Source organism: Nomascus leucogenys, chromosome 6, assembly GCF_006542625.1.
Source record: "Nomascus leucogenys isolate Asia chromosome 6, Asia_NLE_v1, whole genome shotgun sequence".
Lineage (NCBI taxonomy): Eukaryota > Metazoa > Chordata > Mammalia > Primates > Hylobatidae > Nomascus > Nomascus leucogenys.
Window position 1 is genome coordinate 77,581,447 of NC_044386.1, and position 16,127 is coordinate 77,597,573.

At 39.7% G+C, this 16,127-nt stretch overlaps 1 protein-coding gene across 1 annotated transcript in view; it reads left to right on the forward strand.

Moving 5' to 3' along the window:
- Positions 1 to 390: 390 nt before the first annotated feature.
- LIPC (lipase C, hepatic type) overlaps positions 391 to 16,127 on the forward strand; it is a 157,957-nt gene continuing 142,220 nt past the window's right edge. The window contains exon 1 of the mRNA XM_012507454.2: positions 391 to 629. The gene's annotated coding sequence lies outside the window, so the exon portion shown is untranslated. The remainder of the gene's footprint in view (positions 630 to 16,127) is intronic.

Here is a 16,127-nt window from a genome sequence, read left to right on the forward strand (position 1 = left end):
GTTTGGTAATATAGAATTGTCTGATTTAAGTTTTTCTGGATCTTAAAATACCAAGAACATTTGAAAAGTTAAAAATGGGTTCCAATTTAAACCTCAGACTTTTTTTTAGCTTTCCTCACTGCCTCTGATCCTGAGGAGCAGAAGTGAATGTGAATGCACTTTGAATTCCTAGCAGCTTTCACTGATGCAGAGGTTCCAGCTGTACAGGGGCTGGAGGACCGCTGAGGAGAACAACAAGCTGAGAATCAGTCCTCATCTCTGGTTGCCCCCCACCCCACCCTCATTGCCTTTCATTGGATGAGCAAGTCACACAATCCAGGAAGTAGAAAATCTATCATTTTGCTTGGTTGGTTTTTCTTAGTTTCAGTTTTTCCACGCCCGATGAGAATTGCCGAGGCACGGCAAAGCCTGCAGCTTCCATACCCATCATGAGAGCAAATAACTTATTTGTAAACCTAAGCACTTAATTAACTAAATGGAAAGCAAGGCAATGAGTGATTCCTGACATGGCTGAATTTAAGTCAAGCTGTGAAGCTCCACGTGCAGCCAGAAATGGAGATGGACAACTTGAACTGAACCCTGAGAGCTTCTAAAAGGCTTTGGACCACTGCTTCTCAGCAGTTTTTCTTGTAAGTTATTCCCATTATCTCAAAGAAAAATTTAAAATATGGTTGGAGAAAAGTATAGAACTGATTATCCCCATTTTGAGCATAGATCATCGTTTAACCAACTTGCTTTCTAACTGCCAAGAAACTTGCTTTGGATGGTATTTTCAGACATAATGTCTGCAATAGCAAATATTGACAATTGCATTTTACAAATAATCAGTTTAATATGCTTTAATATGCTTCTATTTCTGAGTGCTCTTGATCTCATTTAATCTTCGAAGCAACTCTATCACGTTGGTGTGCTTATTAACATGATTTTACAGACAAAGACGCCTGTAAGTAGCTTCCTCACAGAGTATTTAAGGAACTTGTAGAAAGTCCACAGCTAGTAACTGGGAGCCCATCTCATATCAATACACTAGCTTCTCCCCAAAGAACTTTATATATTTAGGCCACTGATTTCTAAAAAGACAAATTCTCATATTAGAATAAAACATAAGACCCAACAATATGTATGTTGCTTAAAAATAGGAATCTGTTACCAAAAAAATGCAGAAATGCTAAAATAAAAAGGTTTAATGAGGAAACTCATAAAACAAAAAGAAAACAGTTGGTAAAGTTGATAGCATATAAAAGAGATTTTGAAGCCAAAAACATAGGGAGAGGATACAAAGAAGCTCCTGATTATGCTAAAAAATATAAAATCAACTGTGAAGACAGAGGTTACTAAAGTTAGAAATGCAAAGAGAAATAGAATTAAAAAACAAGCAATTGTAATGGGAGGGTTTAATTCATTTCAAGGCTAAGAAAAAAATAGACAATAGTAAAAAATAAAGACGAATTTAAATAGACAAAAATTTAGAAGACATTGAAGACGTGACAAAAATAGACAATAGAGGTTATGTTATACAATTGATAAGTTAGAACCAATAGACATATAGTGAACTCAATACCAACATAGATTATACATTTTTTTCCATATGTGGGCATTGGTACATATATACTAATTCTCAAATAAGGCCCCAAAAATTGAATCAAGAGGAAAAAATATGCATATTTTCTCACCACATGCAATAAAGCTAAATGTGAATAAGTAAAAGCAATGAAAGGAGCCTTGGGCAAAAGAATAATCTAACCAAGAGACTTTGCAGCAAACAGTTCAGGGTTTAGATTATAAACTCCATTCGTTAGTACAGTGTGACCTGCGCAGTTTACTGAACCCCTCTGAACCTTGGATTCCTCACCTAAAAATGTGGCTCTACTTTGCAAAGCTGTTGTGAAGATAACCTATGAAGTACGTCAAATAAACTAAGACTTAAAAGAGAGTTAAAACCATAAGCCGTACAACATAACTCCATTTTTAATGTACTCGTATTTTACTAGAAAAAGTGTCTAGAATTTTTGTTGACTGAAAGCAAAAGTCTATAAAATATTCATCTAAATACTAACAGTGGTTATCTCTAGGCACTGATATTTCTGCCAATTTTTGTTATATTGCTTTATCTTTTCTACCATGAATATATAGTACATGAATAATAAAAAATAGTAAATATGAAAATAAACATGAACTTCTGAAAAACGGAGTACAAGAAGAAAATAAATATTTATGTTTGGGTGGCCTACAGATGATGGTTGCTGTAGGCATGCAGCCATCTCAGTTGCTTGTCTGTCATTGTAAATTCTAAAATATCCTCAATTTCTGTCTTTCTACATATATACATGTATATGCACACACATATATAAAACGCACATATATTTTATATTTATATATGTTTTTAATATATGTTTTATATATAAAAACACAATATTGGGATAACTGACAATTTGAATGTGGATGGTGAGATTAATCATACAGTATCAATATGAAATTTCCTGACTTTACTGTTAAATTTCTTGAATTTTAGAAAAGAAAATATTTGTGTCAGGAAATATATATTGAAGTATTTAGGTATATATGTATGTATGCAGCTTACTCTCAAATTGTTCAGAAAAACATTCACATACACATAAAGACAGAGTGAATGGTAACTAGGGAAAAATACAAACCAACAGTGCACCTAGGTAAACGGTGTATGAGTTCACACTAGTCTTTTAACATTTCCGTAAGTTTAAAATTATATTAAAATATTAATAAAAAATTACAGCAGCAACAAATTAATGGGTATCAATGTCTAACAACCACAAAAACTTTCCTAAACTACAATTTCAAGTAGAACAGGGGTCTCCAACCCCCCGCCCTCCCCCACCCCGCCCCCCAACCCCGCCCCGTACCAGTGCGTGGCCTGTTAGGAACCTGGCCGCACAGCAGGAGGTGAGCAGTGGAGCTTTATCTGTATTTACAGTCGCTCCCCATCAGTCACATTCCATTCTCACCTAAACTCCGCCTCCTGTCAGATCAGCAGTGGCATTAGATTCTCATAGGACCGCAAACCGTATTGTGAACTGCGCATGCAGGGAATCTAGATTGCATGGTCCTTATGTGAATCTAATGCCTGATGATCTGTCCCTGTCTCCCACCACCCCCAAATAGGACCATCTAGTTTCAGGCAAACAATCTCAGGGCTCCCACTTATTCTACATTATGGTGAGTAGATTATTGTTATATAATTATTTCATTATATATTAACAATGTAATAATAATGGAAATAAAGTGCACAATAAATGCAATATGCTCAAATCATTCTGAAACCATCACCCAGCCACCCCCATTCATGGAAAAACTGTCTCCCACAAAACTGGTCCCTGGTGCCAAAAATGTTAGGGACCACTGAAGTAGAAAATTAAGAACATGATAACAACTTTTGAGATGTTTATAAAATTGAAAACACCCCATATCAAAAGGGAGGGGGCTTTGTATAAATCAGAGCCCAGAGATTAAGGCATAAATCTATGTGCTTTTATTTTAGAAATATGAAATAAGCATTTGACTTAAAATCTTATGAAGACAGTCAATATAAAGGAAAATAGATAATAATAAAGAATAAGGACAGAAATAAACTAGAAAAGAGGAAATCAGTGGAAATAATACATAAATTTAGATGCTCATTCTGTGAGAAGATTATAAGATAGATCAACCACTTGGAAATACAATAAACAAAAGGTATAAATCAACAAAATTAAAAACAAGGCTAGTGATTTAACAGCTGATACAAAGGATTTTAAAATATAAATGACTGCAATGCACAATTTATCATAATCAACTTGAAATGCTTAGCCAAATGGACAACACAAAATATTAACTGGCAAGAGAAAATGTAGAAAACATGAACATAATGATGAAGGCAAAGGAAACTGAAAAGTTGTTATTTTAAAAAATTTATCTACCACAAGAAATATTGTGACCTCAACAAATTTACTGAACAATATAACTACATACTCAAGAAACAGATTTTTCTGTATTATGTAATCAGTTTCAAATCACAGAAAAACAAGATCTGAAACCCAATTCATTCTAAGAGATGAGTATCATCCCCATCCACAAACCTGTGCAAAATACCACACAGGTGCACACACACATAAACACACGGTCTTAGGATGGCAAATGTGCACAAGTGCCAATTCCAATAAAACTGGCTCAAAATGATTAGAACCAGGCTCAAGGACATTAGCAGATTTTCCCAAAACAGCTGTTGAATAAATGAATATATGAATACACAAATGAAGAAAATAAGGCAGGCAATTAGCAACGTCTACTAAAGACCTGAAAGGCAGGAATGGCTTGTGCATACTGTCTATTTGCTAAATTTTATTGATCAATAACTTTTATCTATCCATGGGTTACTCAAGGAGCATAGGCAGAAAAATCATTTTTAACTGAGCTTATAAAATGCAGCTATAAATTAAAACAATAGCATGTAGTCACTAATTAAGGTAAACTCTACTGATGCCAGAAGATTATAACAAATCACAGAATATCTTTTGTAAAAGAATTACTATTTGGGCTGGACGCACTGGCTCACGCCTGTAATCCCAGCACTTTGGGAGGCCAAGGCGGGTGGATCACAAGGTCAAGAGTCGAAGACCAGCCTGACCAAAATGGTGAAACCCCGTCTCTACTAAAAAACACACACACAAAAAAATGGCTGGTTGTGGTGGTGCATGCCTGTAATCCCAGCTGCTCAGGAGGCTGAGGCAGGAGAATCACTTGAACCCAGGAGGTGGAGGTTGCAGTGAGCAGAGATCACACCATTGCACTCCAGCATGGGCGACAGAGCGAGACTCCGTCTCAAAAAACAAAAAGTAAAATTGAAGAAATGAAGACATTAAGGATATTCCTGAAGGGAAAGACTGTGTAAATCTCATTAAACAAAAATGTAAACTCTGTGAAACAAGACATTACAGGTGATATGAAAGACAAAATGCAAACTGGGAGGATATCTGCAATGAACTAATAGAAATATGGGCAAAAGATATGATATGGGCAAAAGATATTCTCAGCAACAGAAATTTGAATGAACAATCACACTCATAAGAAAATGTTTAACCTCACCAGTAATCAGAAAGTTTAAAATTAAAACAATGAGATACCATTTTTCATCCATCAAACTGGTGAAAATTAAATAATCTGACACTCCTCAAGTATTGGTGATGAGGTGGAAAAATCGAAGGAACACTCACATTTTGCCAACGGTATGTTCACAGGAGTAATTTATTTGAAGAATAAATTGTCAACATCTTACTAACTCAGATGGGACGTATATCTTACAATCCAGCAATTTCACTTCTAGGAATAAATTCCAGCAGCTTTCACTTGTGGATGATGCAATGTCTACTGCAATATTGTAATAGGAAAATGAAAAAACTAAACAACACAAGTATCCATCAACCCAATGAACAAATTCTGATACATTCTTATAATGGGACCATTTGTGGATATTTTGTCAACAGAGATAAATCGTGAGAATACACTGCTGAGTGACAAAACAAGTTGCAGATAGATGTGTAGAGTATAAAGTTTGAAAACATACAAAATAATGGTACAGGCAGCCTTCTATATCCATGGGATTCCACATCCATAGATTCAATCAACTGAGGATGCAAAATATTTGGGGGGAAAATTATACAAAATTCCAAAAGGCAAAGCTTGAATTTGCCACATCCTGAGTACCACGTTAAAACCAGGCAAATGAAGGGATGTATAGGCATTGTATTAAGTATAAGTAATCTAGACGTGATTTACAGCACATGACAGAATGTGCATAGGTTATATGCAAACACTATACCATTTTGTATCAGGGACGTGAGCATCAGTGAGTGGTCCTGGAACCAATCCCCCACAGATACTGAGGAACTACTGTATATTTTTCATAGCTACATACATATGCTACAAACATACACACAGAGATGAGAATGAAAGACACCAAACTCAGGGTGGCGTTGCCCCTAAGACAGGAAAAATAAGATCAGGCTTGAGAAGAGATACGCAGTTATACAGGTACAGCACTCTACTTTTTAGCAAAAATGGAAAGCAAATATGGCAAAATATTAGGATTTGATGGAGCTGGGAAGTAGGTGGTATTCAAAACTATGCGTATACGCATGTGTGTGTTTGAAATCATTATAATTTCTTAAGTGAGCACCCCAGTTTTGAAAATATATAAAAAATATAAAAACATATAAAGTATGTAAAATATATAAATATCATGAACAGATAATTCATAAAGAAAGAAAAAAGGCAATAAAAATGGAAGTGGTGGTAAATTCAACTGCAACCCACTGGTTTTAAAGAAACATTAAAAAAAATGCACATACCATTTTGGCTTATCAATTTAGCATAAAGTTACAAAAATGTTAATAGCTAATGTTAACAAGGGTGGAGGATAGGACAGAAGAGGAGTACATTCACTGTTAATGAGTACTTAAAATGATAGAAATTTACTTAACGTAGCAGTATATACGTAAAGGCAAAATATATAGGTAGATATAGATACCTAGATATAAAACCTTTGCCTTAGCAATTCTACTTTAAGAAATTTATACAAAGGAAAATGTGGTACATATACGATCTGTGGTATTATTTTTAAGGAATACTATGCAGCCATAAAAAGAGAACAAAATCACATCCTTTGCAGCAACATGTCTACAGCTGGAGGTCATTATCCTAAGCAAATTAACACAAAAACAGATAAACACCACATGTTCTCACTTATAAGTGGGGGAGCTAAACATTGAGTACATGTGGACATAAAGATGGAAATAATAGACAGTGGCATTCACAAAGGGGTGAGAAAGAGAGGGGGACAAAGGTTGAAAAAAACCTATTGGGTACAATATTCACTACTTGGGCAATGGAACCATTAGAAGCTCAAACCTCAGCATCACCCAATATACTCATGTGACAAACCTGCACATGTACCCTCAGAATCTAAAATTTTTTTAAGCTACTAAAAAAAAATTTATACAAAGAAAATAATCATACATGTGGACCAAGATTTATGTATATGTTTATAGTAGCATTGTTCATTATAGTGATATCTTAAACACAGTTAGTGAAAAAACAACAGGGAATTAAGCCAATTATAGTACATCTATAGAGTGTAACAGTACCCTGTAGCTATTTCAAATAATGTTTTAAAAGAATATTTAATGCCCCTGAAATATGCCATTAATGTGTTGTTAATACACAGGTATTTAAACAGTTTGTAAAGTGTGTTTACAGTTATATTTTTTAAATAAATGTATACATAGAAAAAAATGACTTGGGGCTATCCACATCAAAATGTCAACAGTGCTAATCTCTAAATGTGAAATCACAGATCTATTTATGTTTTTCTTTTTGTTTTTATTTTCCTATTTTACAATAATAAACATTTATTGATTTTATAATAGAAAAGTTATTAAAAATAAAACGTGCAACAAAATAAGCATTGGTTGATTAAAGATTTAAATATAAAATCGAATTATGATAGAACTTGCAGACAACTGGAAAGAGTTTATCAGCTCTCTGGGGTAATTTTAACTTTCTCAGCTTTGATGCAACTGAAATGATTGCACTATAAAAATTAGCATTACTAAAGATTTTTTAAGAGGGAAATATTTCTATCAAACATTACAAAGAATTAAGATCCATCATAAATAACTAATTCAAATTTGTAAAATAAATGTCAAGATTCCAAAAGATAAATGGGTCAAAGACAGGACAATTCCCCTAAGGGACATACAATTAGTAGATAAACATAGTGGGGAAATGTTAATTCTCGCCAGAAATCAAAGAAATGTAAATGGAAGCAGTCTGGAGATGCCAGTTTACATATTCTAATGGAACAAGAAAAAAATGTCAAATGCTAATATCCATTGATGGTGGAGCTACCCGGAAATTTATCCATACGTTCATTTATAACCATATTGCTCATGTCCTTTTACCAGAAATGTTATCACTAAGAATTGATTCTTTTTTTTTTTTTTTTTTTTAGACAGTTTCACACTCTTGTTGCCCAAGCTGGAAGCTGGAGTGCGATGGTGCGATCTCTGCCTCACCGCAACCTCCGCCTCCTGGGTTCAAGTGATTCTCCTTCCTCAGCCTCCTGAGTACCTGGGATTACAGGCATGTGGCACCATACCTGGCTAATTTTTTTGTATTTTTAGTAGAGACAGGGTTCCTCCATGTTGGTCAGGATGGTGTTGAACTCCCAACCTCAGGTGATCCACCTGCCTCGGCCTCCCAAAGGGCAGGGATTACAGGCATGAGCCACAGCACGCAGCCAAGAATCGATTCTTAAGAAGTAATTTAGCTAAAGAAGAAAGGTCCCTCCTCATCTCCTTTACTTCTAAATGTTGGAACACCCAGGGCTCAGTCCCTTGACACCTTCTCTTTTCCACCCACAGGCAGTGTTTGGAGGATCTCACCTACTTATGCAGGTGAGAGGAGCCACAGGCCCTCTCAGCATGGACTCCAGGGAGAAAGCAGGCCAGAGCAGAGGTTTTCCTGGGAGTGGGGTAGGGGTACCTTGAGGGCCATTCAAGGACTCTGACCTCAGTCAGAGAGGGCAATGAAGGAAAGAGAGACCAGCAAAGACAACCAGAGAGATGCCTAAGGTGAACTTGGTCATAATATTAACCCCTATGCAATAACAAAACATCCAGGCTTGATCTACCAGGGCTTACCAGTGAGGTCCCCAGGAATTGCCTAATTGCAAGTGAGCCCTCAGCTCACTTGCAAGCCACCAGATCCCACCTGGCCCTGACCATCATCTCCAAAGCCTGAACAAATTATTGTGAGACAGCCCACTGAAGGTGGGTACCTCCGGGAGCCCTGCCCTGCCCTGCCCTGCCAGGAGCCAGAGCTGTCCCTCTGTTGGTGGTGACCCTGGGAATCTGGGACAAGAAGGTGCACTCTGGTCTGATGCCAGAAAGCAGAACTTCTTGGGCCCCCAAGTCTCGAGATCTTTTTGCTCCACCAATGTACTTATCCACTCATCCCAGCCTGGGGCCTCTGCTTTACACGGGTCTTTACATGGGTCTTTTTATTGCTTAAGGATGTTTGGGCATCTACCATCTCTTCTTCTATTTTTTGTTGTTGTTGTTGTTGCTGTTGTTGTTGAGACAGAGTCTCTCTCTGTTGCCGGCGCTAGAGTGCAGTGGCCCAATCTCAGCTCACTGCAACCTCCGCCTCCTTAGCTCAAGTGATTCTCCTGCCTCAGCCTCCCAAGTAGCTGGGATTACAGGCCCACACCACCACACCCAGCTTTTTTTTGTTTTTTTAGTAGAGATAGGGTTTCATCATGTTGGCCAGGCTGGTCTTGAACTCCTGACCTCAAGTAATCCGCCCTCATCGGCCTCCCAGAGTGTTGGGATTACAGGCATGAGCCACTGCGCCCGGCCTCATCTCTTCTGCTTATGACCTTGTGAGGTAGGCATCCCATGTTTCATTATCCCCGTTGTATAAAGATTACGACTTACCTAAAGCACTGCTGGACTCAAACCCAGATCTTCTGCCCTCGATTCCATGTCCATCTCTGTGACCCCAGGTTTGGCCAAGTGTGGCTCTTGCTGCATATGAACAGCCTGCCATTTCCTTCCTTGTGTATGCATTGCCTGTGGAAAACAGACAAGGGAAGTTACATTTCTATCAAGAGCTGAAGCAAGCAATTTTGCTTTAGAGATGATAGGTAACAAAAAGAAACAGTCCTGGAGGCAGGGAGCCCTGTATGCATCTGCCTGTGTTCTGCTCCTGGCTGACCCCTAAGATCGAATCATGCTGTTTGCTAATGTGTAGAAAGTATGTTTTGCCCTCTAGGAGTCCTCCCCAGAGCCTGACAGATTCAGTGATAGGAATAGAACTGTGGAGTGAAGATGGCTCTCTCCAGGTGTCACTCCAGTTGCCATACATGCAAAGAAAGCCTAGACACCGTGATAGCTTTGTCCTCCTATCCCTGAACTTTGCCCAGAGGCGAAGCTTCTTCCCCAACCCTTGCTCAAATGCCTTCTTTTTCCTCGAAGAATCCAGGCGGCTGAGCAAAGGGGGAGATCCTGGGAGCTTCACCCGAATCATCTGGAAGTTTCTTGCGGTGCCAGAATTGAAATAGGAGCTGACAGGGTCAATCCATCAGGCACCCTGACCCTAGACATACAGGAATTCCCCTCTGAGGTTGAGGAATTCCCCCTCCATCAGACCCAAAAGTGAAAAACAAACTTCGCAGAGGCACGTTTATACCAACTCCTCTGGGTGGGGCTGAGTGGAGTTTTCTCCGGTACTGGGCACATGCTGCTCACAGACTCTCTGTCCCGTGGACATGGGCCCTGGGGTCTGAGAATGCAGATGGGGGAGAGGCTCACCGAGGAGCTCTGGATGACCTGGCTCCAGTGTGTCACCTCCTGGCCTTGGCCTCCTATCCCCAGCTGGGCTGAGAAGACCCCAAAGAGGGCCTTTCCCACTCTCCCAACCTGTTTTCTCTGGTGATTAATATATAACCTGAGAAAATGAATCACTTGTTTAAATTCAGAGTTAGCTGGGCTAAGACAGGTGATAAGAATTACTCAAAAACAAGAAAGCAAATATTGAGGGTAAAGGTGCTTTCTAATTTTCTTTTTAGTTTTCTTTTTGTTTTTCGTTTGTTTTTTTGTTTTTGTTTTTGTGTTTTTTTGAAGATAGAGACAGGATCTTGTTCTATTGCCCAAGCTGGAGTGCAGTGGCATGATCATAGCTTACGGCAGTCTCGACCTTCTGGGCTCAAGCCATCCTCCCACCTCAGCCTCCCAAGTAACTGGGACTACAGCTGTGCACTGCCACACTGGCTAATTTTTTAAAAAAATTTTTAGAGAAACAGGGTCTCACTATGCTGCCCAGGAAGGTCTCAAACTCCTGGGCGCAGCCATGAGCCACCACACCCAGCTTGCTTTCTTTTTTAAATAGAAAGGAACACATAACAACTTGATTTTAAAATCAAGAACAGGAAGCATAGACTCTATACTTTCTTTAAAACATTGTAAGTAAGTCTCCTATTCTTTACTATTTCAGATAAATGGGCAGGAAACAAGAAACGGAAGGAGCAGGTGAGGGATGGGAGAAATAAAAAGCATGCCGAAAAACTGCAGTAATAAATAAAAACACTAATGGCTGATACGTATTTATTGGGCACTATGGTATGCACAATTCATGGTTTTTCTCATTTAATCTCCCCCCAAGCCCTGTGAGGCAAATAATTTTACTACTCCTATTTTAAAATGAGGAAACTGAGGTGCCAGCTATTAAATAATCTGCCCGCTTAATGGGACTAAAAACCAACAAACCAAGCTTGGAAATCCGGTTCTCAGCGATCAGAGTCTTCGCTCAGGAGGCAAAAATGCAGCAAGAGGCAGCTTTTTCTTCCAGAAAGAACTTTATCCTGTTATCAGAATTCTGGAGCTATATACTTCCTTCACCATTTTGTAACAATACTAAATATAGGGAACATTTTGTATTTCCATGGAAAAGGATGCTTTGTCTACATACGGCACAGCCTCCCTGGGTTATTTGATTCTAGCTTTCATTGCCCTTGAAGCATTTTGCAACTCTGTAAATTGCAAATAACTAATAGCAACGCAAAATGCACATTCTGTCCTATACTGTAGAAGGTACACTGACTTCACTCCCACACTGCAGAAAAACCTACTTTTGTATCCATTTGCCATTTGTACCTTCATTGCAACTTTTTTTTTTTTTTTTGAGACGGAGTCTCACTCTGTCGCCCAGGCTGGAGTGCAATGGCGTGATCTAGGCTCACTGCAAGCTCCGCCTCCCGGGTTTCCGCCATTCTCCTGCCTCAGCCTCCCAAGTAGCTGAGACTACAGGTGCCCACCACCATGCCTGGCTAATTTTTTGTATTTTTAATAGAGACGGGGTTTCATCGTGTTAGCCAGGATGGTCTCGATCTCCTGACCTCGTGATCCACCCGCCTCGGCCTCCCAAAGTGCTGGGATTACAGGCGTGAGCCACTGTGCCAGGCCAACATTTCTTTACTCATATAAATTTGTGTGGTTTTTTGGCTTCTCCTTTGAACTGGTCATAACACCCTTACCAGTTGCCTCATTAGTTAAGTAAAATATTTACTTTGTATTCATTTTTATATTTGAGAGCCATGATTTTACCTTTGTTTTTAAAAAAATTATCTCTTAACAGAATTATGAAAGCATATCAAAAGCATCTTGCTTGTTACTTTCTGAAGGACCCCAGGCATGATCTAACTCAAATGAATGACTTCAGGCGTAATTGGATAACTGATGTTCTCAGTTGGGCCTTGGGAAGCATAGCCTTGTCCTGACAACTTCCTTTCAAACACTCTGCTCTGTCCGGGACAAAGCATCATGGCCAAAGGCCCCAGTCCCCTCTTCCTGGCTGGTCTTCTTTACTGTTGATTGAGGAAAAGTAATTGGCATGTAAATTATATGATTATGTCCCATTACAATGTTTCCATTATTTCTAACTTCGGCTATGTCTCATCGTTTATCTCAGAGCTATCTCCATTAAATAGCTGAGAAAAGGCTTAACATTTGTTTTAAAAATAATAATAAACATGTGATGGTTAATATTGAGTGTCAAATTGATTGGATCAAAGGATGCAAAATACTTTTCCTGGGTGTGTCTGTGAGGGTATTGCCAAAGGAAATATTAGTAAAATTTGAGTCAATGGACTGGGAGAGGCAGACCCACCCTCAATCTGGATGGGCACCGTCTAATCAGCTGCCAGTTTGGCTAGAATGAAGCAGGCAGAAGATGTGAAGGACTTGACTTGCTGAGACTTCCGGTCTTCATCATTCTCCCAGGCTGGATGCTTCCTGCCCTCAAACATCAAACTCCAAGTTCTTCAGCTTTTGGACTCTTGGACTTACACCAGTCGCTTGCCAGGAGCTCTTGGCCTTTGTCCACAGATCGAAGGCTGCAATGTCGGCTTCCCTACTTTTGAGGTTTGGGAACTCGGGCTGGCCCACCACTGGCTTCCTTGCTCCTCAACTTGCAGACAACCAATCATGAGACTTTACCTTGTGATCGTGTGAGTCAGTACTCCTTAATAAATTCCCTTTCAGATATAAATGAAATACACATGATATATGTCTTTATACGCAGAGCAAGAGCATGACACAATTCCATCTTTTTAAGCAACAGATACACAAAGATCTCACAGCCAATCCCTACTATACTTGGCAAAACTACTTTTTGTTGTATGGACTCTGAAGTCAAACAAACATCATTCAAGTCTCATTCCACCACTTACTACAGTATGGATTTGGGCAATTCAGTAACCTCCCTAAGCCTCAGTTTCCCCTGGGGGAAATCATGCCTACATCATAGGATTCTTCCTAAAGTGTGGATGAGATCACATGGAGATTCTGGCACTGTGCAGGCACTTTGGACGCTGGTTCCTGAATTGATAACTCCTGACTTTTAGGCCTGTCTAGGAATAATGATGAACCATGTCAGCAAGATACCCTGTCTTCAGAAAAATGATGACTCATTGGCAGCTCTTCACAACTTGAAACACATCATTGGGAATGAAGAGAATAAAGGGGAATTAGGTCCAGGTTTCCAGCAGCCATGGATCCTGTGTGCTAAACTTAGCAAGCCTTTGTGAAAGGAGGATGTGGCATCCTGCTGCAGGGAGTCTTGGGCCGTTGCGATCTGACCAGTGTCCAGCCCTGCCTGATACCCAGGGTGAGGACTGTGCCCCTGAACATCCCATGGTTGGAAGCACTAGGACCAAGAGAGAGAGCCAGTGTGAGGGTGACCCCTCCCCAGACTGTGCCCTTGCTTGTTGCACACAGCGAGTTCAGTTCAGGGCTTGGGGGGAGTCTCCCTCAGGAGCCAGCATGGTCACTGCTCACCAAGCCTGGCCAGCACCCCAGCAGCTGGAGGAAGCAGGCACAGAGCAGACACATCATGAATTCTAGTCTATACTCCTCCTCTTCCCCACAAAGGGGAGAACCCTGGGCAAACTTTACGGAGCCAACAATATTCACTACCTACCTGGTGTTCAAAGCCAACTTAAATCTTTATTTCCTTTTGCTTCAAAGCATAATACAAAGAGAGAAAATAGGTTTTCCATTCTACTGGAATTTCTAAGATCATAAAATGCATTACTGGTTCCACAGTATCTAGTCATAAAAAAGACTGCTCTGGTTCTAGGGTGGTGTTGTTGTGATGATGATTTTCCCAATTGTTCTACAATCTGGCAGCTGAAATCCTGATAAGGAGAGTCCGTGGGCCAACAGAGACCAGGAAACATAGAAATAAGAAGAAAGGAGATCTCAACTCTTTGCTGCCTGGCTGCATAACTTGAGACTTTGGGAATCAGAATATTAGATCTTCCAGGGACCTAGCATCCTTATATCCAATCTATATCGATTAGATATGTGACCTTGCATAAGGAATCTCTGAGCCCCAGTTTTCTTATCTGTGAAATGGGGAAAATAATTCCTACCTTATTTGTTAAGAAAATCAAAGGATGCTTGACTATGCAGAGTTGTTATAAGCATTTTCATGTGATAATAATGTAACCTTCATAACCCCATTTGACAGGAGAATAAACAGGCAAAGACAGGTTACAGAATTTGCCCAAGGTCACACAAATAGTTGGAGGCAGAGCTGATGCAAAGACACCCTTGGTCACCAGGCGTGATAATCTTGGATGAATAAATACCTATTTGAAAGGCTTGAAACACCTAATTCTTCCAAATAGTCTAAAATATCCTCTGCAATCTTGTTTTCACCCTTCATTTGTTTATTAGGTCTTTTTTTTCTAACACAGATAAGGAAAAGGTTAAACTCCAGTCCAACCACTTTCCAAATGAGGACGTGTTCCAGGCTAACTCAAATTAACAAGGTTTACCTACTTGTTTTGCCACATTACCTCATGGCGCAAGAATGTCCACACAGATCAGTGAGTGACCCAATAAAAACTTGGTCGTTCTCCTCATGGCACCCTGGCCCCAAGCAGGAGTAAAACAGGATAGAGTCATTTTCCTATAACATAATCCAAGGAAATTCATTTCATCTTGGAAGTGGACTAGGCTGATATGCAGAGAAGCCTGATTCAGTCCCAGGGAAAGCCAGATACATAGGGATTAAGGATTTGTGGTTGTTAAGAGAAAAGAACCTGGCCTCAGATCCCCTGACTTCTCCTCTCTCAGCCTTTTACTGGTGAGATACAGTTTGGTACCAGTTCCTAACCTCTTAAATCTCAACTGCAAAATTAGGAAAATAACAGTGTCAAATTTTATTGTTTCAAGTATTATTTTATTATAACACCAACAAAAGCCTGCCTTTCTCAGGTAAGATATCCCAGTTCCTGAAGATGAAAAGAAGAAAACCTGACTCTGGGTATAAAATTCTGTTTCTGTCATCAGTGAACTTCACCTTGGTCCCCTGGCCTCTTCCTCTTGGGATTTGCTTTCTTTATCCTTGTAAAATATCTGTTTCTTCTCTCCTAATTAACTTTCTTATCACCATGACACTAAAGAAAAAGGTCATTCTCAGGTCACCAAATGCCAGTCTCTTGAAATCTTTATTTATTCAAGAAGCTCTGCAAATTAAAAGAGAGCAGGAACTGGGCAATGTTTAAAAACCTAATTATAAAACCATTATTACTTTAGATCGAGGATTGCAGACCAGAGTGCAGTGTCATCCAAAATAGAAAAGTCTTTAAAGAATTGCAAAGGAAGAGGCCAGGCACGGTGGCTCACACTGTAGTCCCAGCATTTTGGGAGGCTGAGGCGGGCAGATCACTTGAGGTCAGGAGTTCTAGACCAGCCTGGCCAACATAGTGAAACCCCATCTCTACTAAAAATACAAAAAAAGAAGCCGAGTGTGGTGGCACACCCCTGTAATCCCAGCTACTAGGGAGGCTGAGGCATGAGAATGACTTGAACCCAGGAGGCAGAGGTTGCAGTGAGCCAGGATCATACCATTGCGCTGCAGCCTGGGCGACACAGCAAGACTCCATCACAAAAAAAAAATATATATATATATCGCAAAGGAAGAAGCCGCAGGGCTCTGCTAACATGCACCATGCTGATTACTCCATTGGAGGCTCCAAACTCTAACAGGCT